Here is a 17,548-nt window from a genome sequence, read left to right on the forward strand (position 1 = left end):
AACAAAAACACTCCTCCACCATTATAACTATTTCATGCAAAACAAAACAGAAAGTAAAACAAACCAAAACACTCATCCACCATAATTCTTTTAAAAATAAATCAAATTATTCGCCTCCACCATTATAACCCTGTTACACCAAACAAAACAAAAAGCTAAAAAAAACTATTCTTCCTAGTATAACGTTTATACCAAACAAAACAAAACGAAACACTCGTCCGACATTATAACTCTTTTATACCTAACAAAACAAAACAAAAAAGTAAAACACAAAACAACAACTTCTCCACTGTTAAAACGAACATTTTACAATAAACACTCAATATATTCAAGATGTCCCGCCCAGATTCTTCTGTTGCGTTGCATAACAAAAGTTTAACTTTGACACAGTACCTTAAAAACAGTCGTGACACACGATGCAGAAAACCATGACACATCTACCAGAGACATCCGTCTGACGAATGCAAATAGACCATCAATTAAAGGGGGGGTTGACTGCTTTTTTTCTTCGCATGATTGTGTTTATGGGGTGCAATATACAACAACAACAACAACAACAAACTTTATTTATAAAGCACTTTACAACGACCGAAGTAGACCAAAGTGCTGCACACAAGAATATATATATATATATATATATATATATATATATAAATACACACACACATGCATGTATATTTAAGAAAAAAATATATATATTTATTTAAAATATATTTATAAATATTATTAAATAAATAAATAATTAAATTAAATAAATATTTAAAAATATTTATATTTATACTGTATATAATATAAATTATATATAAATCTATACACAGTATATACATGTAAATATTTCTTAAATACATACAAGCATGTGTATGTATTTACATTTATAAAATAATTATACATAGTGCACCCACAAATATTATGTAAACACAAACTTTTATTTTGGATGCGATTAATAGTTTGACAGCCCTATACCCTATATCATCACTATCTACGATACATGTTATTGCATTTTTGTATTGCGATATATTATGACCCAATATATTGCACCCCTATTTAACAGTGAACACTAATCTTCATATTTGGGTAGATTATTCCTTAAGAAAATTCAAACAACATTCCCTCAGATGGAATTACAGACACGTTCACTATAAAACATCCAGCCATCATCACACATCTTCAAATGATAAAGATCTACGGGATGATAGCGCATCACAGAGAGACAGGGTGATGTGAATTAGCCTTTTCCTGTGGCGGTGTACTGAGCGAGTCGGGTTACAGCAAGGCCTCTCTGGAGCCATAATTCACGTGACTCGCGCCTTCAGACGGAGGACGCCAGCACAGCGTTAAAACACCACTCCAAGCACCATCAGACTCTGCCAAACACACTGGCACGCACACACACACTCTTGCAGGCGTCAGTCAGTGTCACCTGCTTCGGGAATAGTGTGGATGGCAAGCGATCTGTAATTAGTGGAGAACGAGAGAGCAAGTGCACTGCACCAAACACACCTAAACACCATTTACTGCTGTAAGACGCGACGGTTTTAGGGTGCGACACTTTCAGCAGTTGAAACACCATATGTGCTCCTACTTTTGGATGCGTTTCGTAACGCAGAGACACTGCAGTGTCATAAATCTTAATCCACCGAGCCTGAAACTCCTCTATCATGACGTATTTCAGAGGGAACTATAGAATCAGGCTTTCGGTATGATAACCCTTGTCACTTACCGTGTCCCTGTTCATAAATTCTCAGCTCAACGTGCAGTATAGACAGATGGCGACGCTGCTTGGTGTCTTAATTGTGATATATTGTACTCATTACAATTCAATATGCAAAGTTTAAGGTGCAATTGTGCGACATCACATAGGGTCCCTTTATTAATTGGAGTAAAATAATTTGAGATTTTTTTATCTGGAGTCTAAAAAAAGGGTTAAATAAAATAAAAACCTGCATGTGATTAATAATTTGGGAACACCAGATTAACATTTTGGGGAAAAGCCAGAGGCTTGGATGTGGGCTCTTTTGACCAGTAACTTACATCCACATCTGGACACTTAGTGGATACATCAGTATTACAATTTTGGCCGATATTGATAACCGATAATTCGTTATATATATAAGCCGATAACCGATATATTGGCCGATAAATCTAAATCCAAAATTGTTTATACTTTTTGAGAGCCTGATTACAAAAACAAGTAGCCTAGTTTGAACAAGTGCAGGGCTGGACTGGGACAAAAAATCAGCCCTGGACACTTCATCCAGACCGGCCCACTATGCACACACACACACAGACACACACACAAACACACACACACATCTATACGTGCATTAATCTGCATGTAAAATTACTGATTAGATTTTATTTACTATCAGAACCAAGAAAAAAATATTAAAATAATAAACAAATAAAATGGAAATGATTTTATAAGGCTTTATTGTAAATAACTGGTCTTAATTTGTGCCGCTTATTATTCTAATAGAATATTCTTAGGCTATACTATATAAACTATATTTCATGAGGTGCAACATCACTGCCAGGACCTGGCAGTGATGTTTCACCTCATGAAATATAGTTTATATAGTATACCTATATTTCATTTATACTATATCATTTATATAGTGTATATAGTATATATATATATATATATATATATATATATATATATATATATATATATATATATATATATATATCATTGTTAAAGCTATTAGTCAAGAGCAGTGAGTTATTTATCTTTGTCTTTTGTTCACATTTAGCCTATGACACATAAGGCTTCTGCCAGGCACTTTCAGGGATACAAATTGAAAAAAAAATATATATATATATGTGCATATTTATATGCAAAATACTCCTTTCTATAGCTATTTGAAAGGTATGCAAGTATGCAAAATACTCCTTTCTATAGCTATTTTTCAAGTCAACTATGTGCTATTGTCATTAAATGGCTTTCCTGAGGTAACTGTAACGTTCTGTGACATAATTGTTCTCCTGCTGTTTTATCTCTTTCCGTTGTTGAAAAGCACTGATTGATATTATTTATGAGGCATATACCGTTTGATAAGTTGTAGGCTATTGTATCTTATCTTTAAATAAAAAGTAACAGATGATCGGTTTACTTGAACTGAGGCGCTAAAGCGACCTGTCACGTTATTTTCTAGCGGCAAAACGGTATTGTCTGAATTTCGTAATAAAATGGACAGAACCAGAGAGCTGAGAATTTTAAATGTCATTTATATCGATCAGTGAGTGGAGGCCTATTACAGCTGGAATATCGTAACATGCTTAAACAAAACAATGCAGAAGGCTACGTGTAGCCTATCATTCTAAATGTCTCACCTCAGCAGTCAGGCGCGCCCTGCTGACATCTTCACTAAAGTCCAGCAAATAATTCATTTATTTTAACACATTTGGTGGCATCTGCCTCAAGTTATTGTCGTTGTCTTGTCGTTTTTTCTCTCTCGACTTCTCGGTCCCCCTTTACGTTTAGAGATGTTACTCTTTTGACATGAATTTCGTTGCACATCATCACATCGCATCACTGCAGTTGTTGTAAAGCGGCCGCTTTTCAAGTCTAGATTTGAACTTGATTCCGATTGGCCATCAGACCTGTTAGTCTCGCAGCTCGCGTCAGCTTCATGCGGCTTCATGAGAGAGACACATGCCCGGAATTGGACAATATAACAATATACTTACGATAGAATAGGCTATATTTACAATTAATAATGATTTAAAAACAAAATACATAACGCGCCGGGCCGCCGGCCCAACCAGACCGCGGCCCACCGGGAATGTCCCGGTAGTCCCGATGGCCAGTACATGCCTGAACAAGTGTAAGTTTTTCAAATAATTTGACACTTTTATGGCCAACTTTCTTTGCCAAAAGAAAAAAATATATATGTCATATTTCAAACAATTCAAAACCATCATGGTGAACAGTGCGCTTCTGAATTGTCTCAGCTGAAGGAAATAATCCGTTATTTATCTGTTTTAAAATATCGGCAAAATCTTCTAATTGGACCGATAATGATAATATAAAAATGAACATAAATCAGCCGATATTGTGCATCTTTAAAAAAATACTATAGATATTAAAAAGTGCTAACTGTAAAATCTAACATTGCCCTTACTAATAATTTTTTTTGTTAACTTTACTTAATGTCCAATAATTTGTTGAACTTACTTAAAATTTCTTAGTAATCTGTACTGTTTGCATGCTATGCCTTTGTTACTCAGAAAAAACTTGTAAACATTGCTTGACTGGTTTGAGTACAATTATATATATATATATAATTTTTTTAAATGATTTAATTAATTGACCGTTACATTTATTTGCGGTCTTTTAAGTATAACCCCAATAACGAAAGCAAATAAAATTGTAATAGTAAAATAAAGCCAAAAATATAAAAAAAAAACAAAGCAATTCATTTATTCATGCCGCAATGCACTCTGGAAGTACACTTCCTGAGATCACAGAGAGAATTAAGTTGAAAAAAAATTTAATGGATTAAGTAAGAATAACTTGATGCAATTAAATTCTGCTTACTTAATGAAATTAAGGTGACGAGTTTGCATAATAAAATTAAGTAAACGGAACTAATTGGTTTTTCAATGTACAATATAGGGCAACCTATTGGTTCTGTGCGGGTCTCATGTTCTTTCCACTGGATTATAATTCCAGATGCATTGAAAAGAAGATGGCCTGACATTTATTTTCCCTCCTGCTCCTGTCCCCATGCTATTTCTAGAGAACCATGTTGGCATGGACATTGTGCCATACGCCTGTGCCCAGGCCTGAGTGTGTTCAGTCGCTGTGAGCACCAGTGAATCCATGGAGAGCCAGGTCACCCTCAAATGAGTTGGCATCACAGAAAGGTCCAATGGACAGCAAACAGAATTACTAATGTGAGTGAGAACACAACAGGTCTAACTGAGAGAAGTGATGCCAAAGGCATATCCTGCATCTGTTTCCTGCTCTCTGAGAACTAGCAGAACGCTTCGGCTCTTGGGAATACACTGTTGGGAAAGGTTAAGTTTAAGTAAGGAATAATTAATGGTAAGCCATTGAATTATTAAAAACTAATGCACACCTGAGGTGGGAATGCGGCCACGATGCAAAGTGGATTATTCCACTTATATAGACATTGTTCAGATGATGTATTTCAAGACATTTTTCAGGGTTTTGTCCTTAAAACACTCTTGTGTGTAGGACTTCCAAAATATTATTTTAGATCTATTAATGGAGGCTCGAGCCACTGATAGCAGAAAGAGAGGGGGAGAGAGAGAGATTAAGCGTGTGTAAATTACCTGAGTCTGTGCATCTCCAATAATAGAGAAACTGTGAGAAACCTCGCTAGTGAGAAATGTCGTGTAGCTTTTAAGTTGATAAACTATTGTTAACTATTAGCTATTGTAAACTACAGTTAAAATCATCACATGTGTGTGAAAATAATGTCTTTGTTATCCAATTGTTTACTAAATTTATTTGCTTGAGCAGCGTCACTGTGGGTTTTGGTTCTTTTGCTGTTGTCGGCTGTAAGGACGTTTGTAATAACGGAAATCATTTGTCGAAGTGATACGGAGTTGTAATGGGGTCAAGATCTGCCTGGAACTACGTTAGCCGTGCATTTCCTTGAAAATAATTAGAGAATAATCAGCCAATCAAATTCAAGCATTCAACAGCCCCGAAAGCAACATCACCGTTACTCCTAAAACGTAATAAAAACATTTAAAAACTTGGGGAAAGTCATGCCATCTCTTTTTCAGAACAGAAGCACCAAGCTTCATTTTGAAGAATGTATTTTGCTGTAGACAAAACACCACATGCATTCTCTAGATGGATTGGTTAATTATTATGGGAGCAATTTCATTACTCTGCTCGTTTGCAGTTTGGACAAGGTGATTCAGAGAGCTCCAACATATCTGAAGAAGGCTGTTTGCTTTCCCACTCGTTTCAAAGACAGTTGCTCATAGATCTGAAGGCACTTTTAAAGCAATTAACCTGACAACAAACAATTATAAAATAACAGAATAAATCAAAAATGATAAAGAACTGCTGAAGCTATAACAATGCTAAGGGGAAGGGGAAGAAAACAAAGTGTAAAAATTAATGGATGTTGCTTATTAAAATGAAAATTTCTTTCAGACATTAAGGGCCCTATTTTAACGATCTGAAATGCAAGAGTCAAAGCGCAAAGGGCAAGTAACTTTGTGGGCGGGTCTCGGCACTGGTGCTATTTTCCCGGCGGGATAAACCCAGATAGCAAACTGACATTGAATCAACGTGGAAATATGACATCGAAACAACATTGATCTGACATTGTTTTGCTCATCGAATTAACGTTGGACCAACGTCAGACGCGTCATTCTTTCAAAACTAACGGAAAATCAACTTGAAATCAACGCGTTGTTTCAACGTTATGAAAGCAAACCAATTTTCGATTTTTATTTACCTTTGAAGAATGCCGCGTCTGACGTTGGTTCAACGTTAATTCGATGAGCAAAATCAACGTTGTTTCAATGTCATGAGAGACGTCGTTTCCACGTTGATTCAATGTCAGTTTGCTATCTGGGAATGCCTCTTGCGCCTGGCGCAAATCTAATAGGGGTTAGTCTGAAGTAGCTTCATTATTCATAGGTGTGGTTTGGGCGTAATGTGAAATAAACCAATACATGTTGCATGATGGATTGTTATTACAACCAGGGGCGGAGTGGGACTAAAAAATCTACCGGGAAATTTCGTAGACCGCCGGCACGGTTTTAATAGCCGATAGCATTTACAGTTTTACTGATTTAAAAGGAACTTTGTTGGAGTAAAGTTCATAAATGGTCGTTCTTTCCCATAGTAATTTCTAAAACTACAGTATGTTGGGTGGACTCTGTGCCTCTAGGGGGGTTCGGGGTTTCCAAAAAGAAAATTTTGGACATTTTAAGGTTAAATGCATCAATCTTGTGCTCTCTGAGAGATCGAAATTAAGAGCTTCAACCCATGAACTGCTCGTTGAACAAAGAAAAAGTATTAATTTGTACCAGGACAATAAACAGGGTTCAAACATCTTTTTAGTTATGAGAGTCTCGGTCTGCATTACATTATCAATGGTGTTTTAGGATCCCAAACATTTATTATAATAATGTAATAATGATTTATATTATAATTATTCCTATGACATACTGTAAAATTCATTTAGCTTATAAATGTACTATGTAAATGAAAATGAGTATTTCAAAAGTATACTTTAACCTACATTACACTATAATATAGGAAAATTAAAATTCTTTTGTCCTAATTTCTTCACTTGCAAGAAATAAACCCTTGAGCTTTTATTTAGGAGAAAACACCAGACCATGATGATCTCGTGAGCACGCAGCACAAACTGGATGCTATTCTAATGTCAGTTATTATAATGGAGCAACGCCATATCATGGTTTCAATTTTAGTTCGTTGGCAAAATATAACGCTAGAGACCTTAATGTTAGGTTTTACATTTTACATCTTTACATATGTGTTGGGAAAAGGTAGAAGAGAGAGTTCGGCAAAAGGCGGATTCGAACTTGCGTTCAGTGCATAGAAAGCTGCTTTCAAGCACTTCACGCCCTATGACCTGCGCCACTGAAGCTGTTTCAAGACGCGGGTCTTTTTGTTGTAAAGACAGGCACTTAGTGCAAATATATGCTCTGTTATAGAAAATGTTTAAAAAAAAAAATGTTTTCTTCCCCTAGCTTGGGCACCAAGTGCACATGGCGAACTTCCAATAAATACATTTTATCAGACCGGCCCTCGTGGCCTCGAAACACTACCGGCCCAATAGGAAAACTCATGACTCTCCCGACTGCCACTCCGCTACTGATTACAACGGCGGGTTTACCAGGGGCACACCAGGAGCATTCACAACCGATGAGACCGACGTTCTTGTCAGGGCAGTGAAAGACAGAGAGGTGACGTTGTATGGGCATGGGAGAAACCCTCACACATCAGCGTCGGTTAAACATTATATACGTATGTTTCTTGCCACTATTGGGCAAACAGGTCTGATCCAGTACTACAATTAGCCTTAAAAAAATGAGTAATTCGGTTTTTTCATCTTCATGTAAACCACAATGATTTCCCTCATGTGTTAATATTTTTCCTTGTTATAATGTATGATTTACAAAAATAAAAACTGCTGCATCTGTGTTGATGAGAAAATCAGTGTATGCGCGTTGTGCACCCGCTACATTATGGGCAAGCATGCGCGCTTAAAATAGCATTATGAACAACGTGCAACGCGCCACTGACTTTAGACCAGGTTTTTTCTGGTCAGTGGCGCAATTGTGTTCTGGAAGTGTAAAATAGCACCAGGGAATGTTTGCGCCGAAACACGCCTCCTTTTTGCGTCGATCCGCCCAGGCAGCGCAAGTTCATTTCCTAGTTTACCGACGTGCGTCTTTGGAGGAAAAAAGCCTGCTTTGCGCACGTGCAAAATAGGAATGAGACATGCGTTAGTGTATAAAGTCATTTGCGCCGGGTGCAAGATAGAGCCCTAAGGGTGTAAACTTAAAATGTAAAGCATTACCCATTACTCATTACTTTAAAAAAGTTGATGTAACACCATTTGTAATGTGCCCTTAAAAGTCACAATCTAACTAACAACATTCAACACACACAAATGGCGTTTAGTGTGATTGAGCCAGTGAAGCAGCGCTGTGTTACCTCAAGTTTAATTCCTCTAATAAACTGACCTGTGTGAGTAATTCAGCGTGTAGTTCGGTAGAATTAAATGTCCTTATTCTTTTATATCCGTTGCGTGTGGCGCTGGTATACGCCTAGCAATCGCGCCCTGCTTCATACCACAGTCATGTTAAAAATTCACTCATCCATAAAATATCCATCAGCTTGACGACAAGATCCATAATTCCGCTTAATGCGGAATACACGTCATTAATATACGCCTTTGTTATTGTAAGAGGTTAGCGACCCCTGGTGGCGAAACTATCTTGCATATTGTACCTTTAAGGATTGAGGAAGTGGTATATGTCTCTATACAGTATAAATAGTCTCATGGATCAACTACAATTCCCTACATTTGACATCGGATGTCCTGCGATGTGGCTATCACGGATGCACACGGTGTGGTATCGATGCTTAAATTATACATCCTGCAGCTCTAACTCTGACGTCAATCAAACCCGGGTGCGAACCAAAAGTGCTAGCGTGAAAGCAACCTTAAAGTATATGTGCAAAGGCATTGGGACATTCACCAATGGAGAACAGTTTAAAAACCTCCACAAGGACAAAACCTTCAAATCATCATTATGACCCACTGATGCTAATGTTCACACCATGTATCCTGTCTAATGGCAGGCTCTGCCTATAGATAGAAAGCACAGCAGTGTGAAGGTTATCAGCAGACACGAGTGTGACAAGGACACAGTGTTCACGTGTAATTGGCACCGCAGTGCTGTAATCACCACATCAGTTTGCTACTTCTCGGTTCATGTTCAGATTGCTGTATATGGATCATTTAGACAGATCTAAATCTACCTTTTAAGAACGTCCCATGTTGTTTGAGTTATTAAGAGAATAAGTTTGATGGCATAAGGTCCTTCAAGTAAGATTTTAAAGTTCTCTCTCTCTCTAATAACTGCATCCATGACTGAACGTGAAACTGGATCTCTTCTCAGAAGAACAAACCCTGAAGAAAATAAAAACAGATTGGAAAGTATCAGCAAAATGAGTGCTGCCATAAAACACTATCGGGAACATGCCTCGTCAAAATTACGGTTGGGTATCGAGAATCGAGTATCGATTGGAACCGGGACTAACTTTTTGTTTTTCCCGGAATCGTTCAAAAGTTAAAATTTCGATTCCTAGTTTCGATATTCACAGTCCGCCGAGCGGAAGAAGAAACCGCTGAACAACACCAACGAAGAAGCGTCTACCGGAAGTGTTGGCATAACCGCGCGAGTCGAACATGAGTAGCTTACGTCGGCGGTCCAAAGTGTGGCTTCACTTTTCTAAAAATAACAAAATCTCGGCAAAATGCAAAATTTGTGACAAAAGGAGTATTTGTGACAGGAGTATTTCCTTCAGAAAGACCATTGGTTAGGAAGGTTAGCTAAACTTTTTTGACCCTGCCTCTTAAAAGAATCGGAATCGAGAATCGTTAGGAACCGGAATCGAAACAAGGAATCGGAATTGGAATCAGAATCGTTCAAATTCAAACGATGCCCAACCCTAGTCAAGATGATGTCAAGAACTTGAAACTTAAGAGCAGGCAAAACAACATCAGTGACCACAAACGCAAGCAACAAGAGGAACATCAGTGTCCATCAGCGTCTTCAGTGTGGTTTGTAGGACAGCAATGATGAATCACAAATGACAACTGTCAGTATCAAAAGAAAGAGAGCAGCTAAAATCATTTCTTTCCTTGCCATTTATTCAGTCTATTAAGTGTAAAATATGTTGGTAACACTTTACTTGAAGGGGTGTGCATAAGACTGACATGACACCTTCATAATCATGACATGATATGTCTTGAATATGAAGTAGGGTTTATGCATGTTTATGACAACTAACATATTTGCATTACAAATGTCATAACTGTGCGAATGACACTTAAAGGAGTAGTTCACTTTTGAAAAAACTTTACTCACCCCCATGTCATCCAAGATGTCCATGTCTTTCTTTCCTCAGTCGAAAAGAAATTTAGGTTTTTGATGAAAACATTCCAGGATTTTTCTCCATATAATGAACTTCAATGGGAACCGGATGGTTCAAGGTCCAAAAGACAGTTAATAACAGTTTCAGATGCAGCTTCAAATGTCTTTAAACGATATCAGACGATGAATAAGGGTCTTATCATGCGAAACGATCGGTTATTTCAAAACTTATTCCAAAAATGTAACTTTTCTAAGGACAAATGCTAGCCTTGCTCTATTCTGTGAGGCGCGTTTGTAACGTCACGTAATACGTAATTACGTTCAAAAGGTCACGGGCGACGTAGCCGGAAGTACAGAGTCAGTGTTTAGAAGTTGAACGCACTGGTTGAACGTGCAAACTAACTCAAACACCGTTTACAAAAAAAGGAATTAAAAGGAAAAACAACGATGTCGGACGATTTTGATTCTGTACTTCCGGCTACGTCGCCCGTGACGTAATTACGCATTATGTGACGTTACAAACGCGCCTCAGAGAATAGAGCAAGGCTAGCATTTGTCCTTAGAAAAGTTACATTTTTGGAATAAGTTTTGAAATAACCGATCGTTTCGCATGATAAGACCCTTATTCATCGTCTGGTGTCGTTTAAAGACATTTGAAGCTGCATCTGAAACTGTTATTAACACTATCTTTTGGACCTTGAACCATCCGGTTCCCATTGAAGTCCATTATATGGAGAAAAATCCTGGAATGTTTTCATCAAAAACCTAAATTTATTTTCGACTGAAGAAAGAAAGACATGGACATCTTGGATGACATGGGGGTGAGTAAATTATCAGCAAAAGTTTTTTCAAAAGTGAACTAATCCTTTAATGACAGTTGTCATAAACATGCATAAAACATATGTCATGTCATGATTATGAAGGTGTCATGTTAGTCTTATGTACACCCCATTCAACTAAAGTGTTACCAATATGTTGAAATGTATTAAAGGATATCAAGACTAAGGAATCAAATTCCATTTACATATGACTTTAAATGTCACAACTGGGTTTATTTTTTGCGAATATGTGGAATTAATTAGAGAAATAAACTTTAGTTCTCACAACTGCAAATGTATATCTCCCAATGTGACTTCTCGTAGTTATGACTTTATTTCTCATCATTTTGACAATGTGTCACGAAGCAAGCTGTATTTTACAATTAGCTGCTTTATTGTTTATACTGAGGCAGAAACAAGCTTCCATTACCCACTCTATAATGACATTTTTTTCTTTCTTTAGGTGCTGTAACATTAGCGTGATTTCGGCAAAATTTTGCAGTCAAAAATAGGTAAATTGTCTAGCGTCAACATAGCCATGCATGAAGCACACTCACACACAAGTCACTTTCAAACCCAGCAGTTTTGAAATCAAAGTATAATATATTTATTAGGGCTGGGTATTGAGACAAATTTCACAATTCGATTCGATTTCGATTCACAAGCTTGCAATTCGATTCGATTTCGATTCGATTCAATTCAATATCGATTATTTTGGATATCAGTTACAATAAATGGCAATTTTTCTCAAGGGAATCAAATCTCTTAAATGCTGTAAACTATGGTCTATATATATATATAGTCTAGTTGTAGCCTACTAGGCTTCATTACCCTAATATGAAGGTAATAATTAACTGTTTTGTAGCTATACAAACACTTAAATTACACTTTTATTTATTTTCATAATAAGAAGATTATATGAAATGTAAACATTTAAATGGTGGCTGTCATAAAAACTTGCCAGATTTATTCAAATATGCATTAAATATTGAAGAACACTAACGAGTGTGGACTAACGAGTTTATGTGGGTTTTCTGAGGTAAATATGACGATACATGAGTCATGACATTGATTACAAGCTGTTTAACTGACGTCTTTCCACGGTTGAAACGCAGATTGAGCGAATCAATGTGACATGATAGGGATTTAGATAAGTTGTACTCTAACTTTTAACACACTTTCAGATGCTCATTCATGTTTATTTGGCGCTGTGACTGGTATTATTAAGCCGGAAGAGAGATCAGCGCTGCTGCTTCTCTTGAGCTGAGCCAGAGCGATCTCACGCCACAGCGCCAAAACCTTATTTATGTTTTTGAATTTCTAAAGAAAATGGACGTAATTTGAAAATTGAGACTTTGTTTCATATCAATAGTAACAAAAGACAAAGATTATTGCGATTTGTTGGATGCGCACATCCGCGATACAATGATCCATTCATACAAATGAAACAGAATGACTAATCGATTCTTGAGATTTAAGAATCGATATCGGTTTGTAAAAATGAGAATCGATTAATATCGAGAAATCGATATTTATTACCCAGCCCTAATATTTATACATGTATATAATGTATATTTCCTTCGCCCTCAAGCAAATGAATGAAGCAAATGAATTCCTACTGAAAGGACTGGATTTCACCTGTGAAAACTCCCTGATCAACAATAAATGTGACCACGCTTTACACTATTAAAATCTGTTTCCATGAAGAAACTTGAACATCCACTTTGCACAAAAGTTTCTTTATACTGGAAAAAAGGTCTTTAGATTATTAAAACGTTTGTTAGACTAAGAAACAACTGATCACTGAACGGTTCTTTGGGGAACCAGAAATGGTTCTTATACTGCTGCGAAAAAGCCCTTTAAGAACCATTATTTTTTTTAAAAGAGTGTCCTAAAAAACCATAAGCAGACAGGAATTTCTCAAGAGAGTGACTTTTGTTAAAAAGAAAATTAAAAGAAGAAAGAAGATCATAAAACATCCTACCTAAATAGGAAACACTCAAGAAACCTTAGGGAAAATACAATACAATATTTATAAAAACATCACACAGCAATGCTCTGAAAACCACAAATGAGTACCGTTGGCGTCAGCATTTAAGAGTCTTTCCTCATACATGCTCTCACACCGCAGACAGTGATTCAGTGGAGGGGTTAAATGGGCGAGGGGGGGAATGAAACAAACCTTCCGGCCCCCGCCGTATGCTTTATCAGCTCACACGCCCACGGTGGAGCCCTGCGACAGGAACAGAGCCATAGAGCTCGACAGGGGCCTGTACGGGCCGTGCTGGGACCAGAGACAGGGCAGCCCTCGGGCCAGGCCAGCCGTAGGAATCACGCATCTTGGCTGACACGCTGTTCCCTAGGCAACACGGGACCGTGCCATGCAAACCCACGCACTGACTGGTGTCCCTCTCACCTCAGCCAACTCCACCGCCCCCGCAAGAGAATGTCCCACTTCCCGTTTCCTCATTACTTGATGTCCTTCTTTCGTCGGGTTGTTTGGAAACTCTGGTCATTTCTCCCACTCGTTTTGATATTCAACACCGGTAAAAAAGTTAGAACACGTACTACTTTTTACATACTTATATACATACTTTTTTCCCCAATTCCCAATTTTTAAAAAAAAATTTTTTAATGGGTCATGAACTGGCTTTTAGAATGTTCTTATAGACCATTTCACAAGATGTAAACAGAAGCACTTCCTGTTTCAGTTTGTAACTGTTTTCTTTATTTCACATGTAAAGAAAACATCTTAAAGATGTTTGTTTAACTTTTTGATTCAATTTTATATGTTCTGTTGGTGGTATTTTATCCCAGCTTTTATGTAGTGTTAAAAAACTGAAACAGGAAGAGCTTCTGGACCAGTGTTGTTTACATCTTGTGAAATGACGTTTGCTCGGTTTTTGCATTAAAAATCTATTAGGCTATTTTCTACCCTAGTTTTGAGCCCAGCTGAAAAACGCTCGTTTTTTATGGGCGTCTCGCATTGAAGACTTGAAAGTAAACGCCCACTGCTGTGAGTGGATAACAGTTTTGCATATTATAGTGAGTTTCACTCTCGACCCGGTTTGTCATCACGAGGTAGGCATCTATGTTATTTAGCTATGCGTGTAATGCGCAAATCGGTGGGCGGGGCTAAACCGGCCGTGTTGAAGTAGGCGTTGATCTTCTTCTGCGGGGGTGGGGTTTTATCCTCTTTGACGTCATATGCTGCGTTCGAGTCCTCCTGGGAAGTTCGTACGTACGAGGTGGGAAGTCATGTTTACGGCGTGAGGTGCGTTCAAGTCAGTTTCGTCGGAGCAAAATGGCGGTGTATCTTCTTTTAATGAATTACACAAAAATACAGCAAGGTTTGTTAACTTTGCTAATGAAAAAAAAAATGAAGAACAAAGAATGCGCATCAGGTGTGTTTTTCTTTTTATGTTTTTTATTAGCGTATGAAGCCAATGTAAACTCTATCATTAGGTATAATTTTTATATTATAATGATATCATATTATGTGCAGAGAGTTTGCTTTATAAATGTAAAAGCCTTACAATGTCAATGACTAAACATTGAAATTCAATTAAAATTTATCGTCAACAGACGTTGAATGAACGTTTCTCACTGACACGCCCCCAACTCGTACAGATCGGGGCTTAAAGAAAATCTCGAGCTCCCCACTGGTATTTACGACATTGTGGTGGCGTTCAAGTGCGTTCAACTCGTAATTACGATCTGTACGAGATGACTTGAACGCAGCATTTGTTCCCCACTTTGAAAAACGAGTCGTTTGCGGAGCCTGGTGTCGATAAAAGCTTTTATTGGACTAACAAGGACGTTTTCAGTTCTGAAACTTACAGGATATTCTTATAATATGATGACCTCTTAGATGTCAAAAGCTCAAGGAAAATTTGATTTCTCAGTTCATCACCCCTTTAATACAACCATTCAGGTAACGCTTCCTTTTACAGTCCTGTTACCCATGTACTGTATATACTATCTAGACAACCTACATTGGGAAAAACTGAACATCTGTTCAGGTCTCTTTTTTGAATTCTTGGTCTATATATCTATTGCAGCTATAATAATGATTATTTTTCACAGACTGCACATTGCAGCATCTCCATTCTCAGCCAGTATTTCTACAAAGCCCCTCCATCTAAAAAGCCCGGAGTGCTCTGATTGGCCAGCTGACCCAGTGCGTTTTGATTGGCTAAAAACTTCAAACATGTTTTGGAAATGTAGCATCCCTTAACATAATCATCATCTTTAGCTTCCAAGGCTTCTAAAGCAATTGTTAACTCACAGTTAATAATGTCGTGGTTATATCAGTTCGAGCTTCAGAAAATGCGGATGGTCAAGCTGATGGCGAAGAGAGTTGAAATCAGTTCAACTTTATGGTAATAAGCAATGACGCGGTTCGGCGGCAACCAATCGGAATGTAGAAGTGTTCCGTTTGAGAGAATCCCAGAGAACGCAGTCCAGTAAACTTTGGTTCCGGCCACATTAGTTCCCAAGCAAAATAGAGGAGGTTGATCATTTGAATTTGACGAGAGGGCGCACAACACTATTTATAGGCAAGATTTTTCGTGCTAGAACACTTTTTCAGCGGGAATGCAAATTATAACAGCACTTAACCATGAACACAAAAGCCACACCACACACATATGGCTTTTAATTTGTTTATTTCATTAGCAAACATGTCACTATCATTTTAAAGTTATTTCCATCGATCAATTTTCTGCAAAAATAACGACCGACATGCTTGTTTGCTTTGCGGCCCCTTTAAATACAGTTTTAAAAAAGATCACGCATTCGATCTACGTCAGAGCGTCAGAGCGCCAGAGCGTCCGTGAATCTTTCCACGGCGTCGTTGGCAGGGCGACGAGAGCGGATTTTGCCAATTTCGCCGGCGGCGGTGTGAACGTACGGTAACAACTTTATGTCCTGAAGTGGCACGACATTGTTCTCTCCCAGGAAGCTGTCCTTTTGCGTTTGAATGCACAGAAAAAGCATTATAAATCAATCTTAACCTCTGATTCCTAATTTCATCCATTTTTGGATGGCCAAACAAAGGGATTTTGCTTTTGCATCCAAACAAACAGCACCTCCACAACATGATAACAGCACTACAATTCACTGAAGCCTCGTCTTCTTTCGTGTGCAAGCTCTCAGATTTCATTAAAAAAGATCTTCATTTGTATTTCCAAAGATGAACAAAAGTCTTACTGGTTTTGGAACGACATTAGGGTGAGTAATTAATGGCAGAATTTAAATTTGTGGGTGAACTATCCCCTTAAGAGCACTATGAAGCCATACTTTAGAAAGAGTTTCATTTCGCTTTTGTAATACGGAGAAGACTTATACCATACACACACAAACAGACACACACTCCTAAAGCAGCTCTGACAGGGATATAAATGCAATAAAAAGTGCATTTCAGGACCAGTGTGCCACCACGGCTGTCAGAGCCTTGAGTAGGTGCCAGCAAAAGCGCAAACAAGGTAAACTTTTATGAGCAGCCAGGAAATGTGTGGCAGCTGCCGTCTCCTCCAGACCATCTCAGCCGGCACACTCCATTCATCTGAGCCCTACGTGTGTGTGTGTGTGTGTGTGCAAGTCGTCCTCAACCAACCCCCTAGTCTTCTGAGCCCGTCACTTCCCCAGATGCATTCTGTTTGTGCGCTCTGCATTAAGAACTGTCACATCTGATCAGATAATGGTAAAAATGACAGCTCTGGATGCACTAGTCCGCTTACTAGACACTTTACACTTGTAGCTTGACTTTGTCCTTTTCTTGGTGGTTTTTGGATTCTTTTTAGAGTCTTTTCTTCCCTATTGTGACGTATATCTGAGTGAAATGGCTTCCGGAGCAAAAACAAATGTAGGGCGGGACTTGATTTTGTCTATGGGGAATGGATTGTGTGGTTAGACACCAGTGGTTCACTATTGGTCAATCTCATGAGAGTGACAGGTTGCCCCGCCCTTACGCCAGTAAACACGTCATTAGAAAAGAGACATCACTGCAAGATGGGAGGGAAGCTATTTTGATTAAAGATTATGAGGCGCATAAATAAAAAAATGTAAAAAGATGTGCACTGATAAATCATTTACAA

General features: G+C 38.0%; 1 protein-coding gene across 1 annotated transcript in view; it reads right to left on the reverse strand.

The window, feature by feature from the left end:
- fars2 (phenylalanyl-tRNA synthetase 2, mitochondrial) overlaps positions 1-17,548 on the reverse strand; it is a 181,251-nt gene that overhangs the window by 130,045 nt on the left and 33,658 nt on the right. The gene's annotated exons all lie outside the window — the stretch shown is intronic.

This window comes from Pimephales promelas, chromosome 22 (genome assembly GCF_988280905.1).
Source record: "Pimephales promelas chromosome 22, fPimPro1.hap1.1, whole genome shotgun sequence".
Taxonomy (NCBI): domain Eukaryota; kingdom Metazoa; phylum Chordata; class Actinopteri; order Cypriniformes; family Leuciscidae; genus Pimephales; species Pimephales promelas.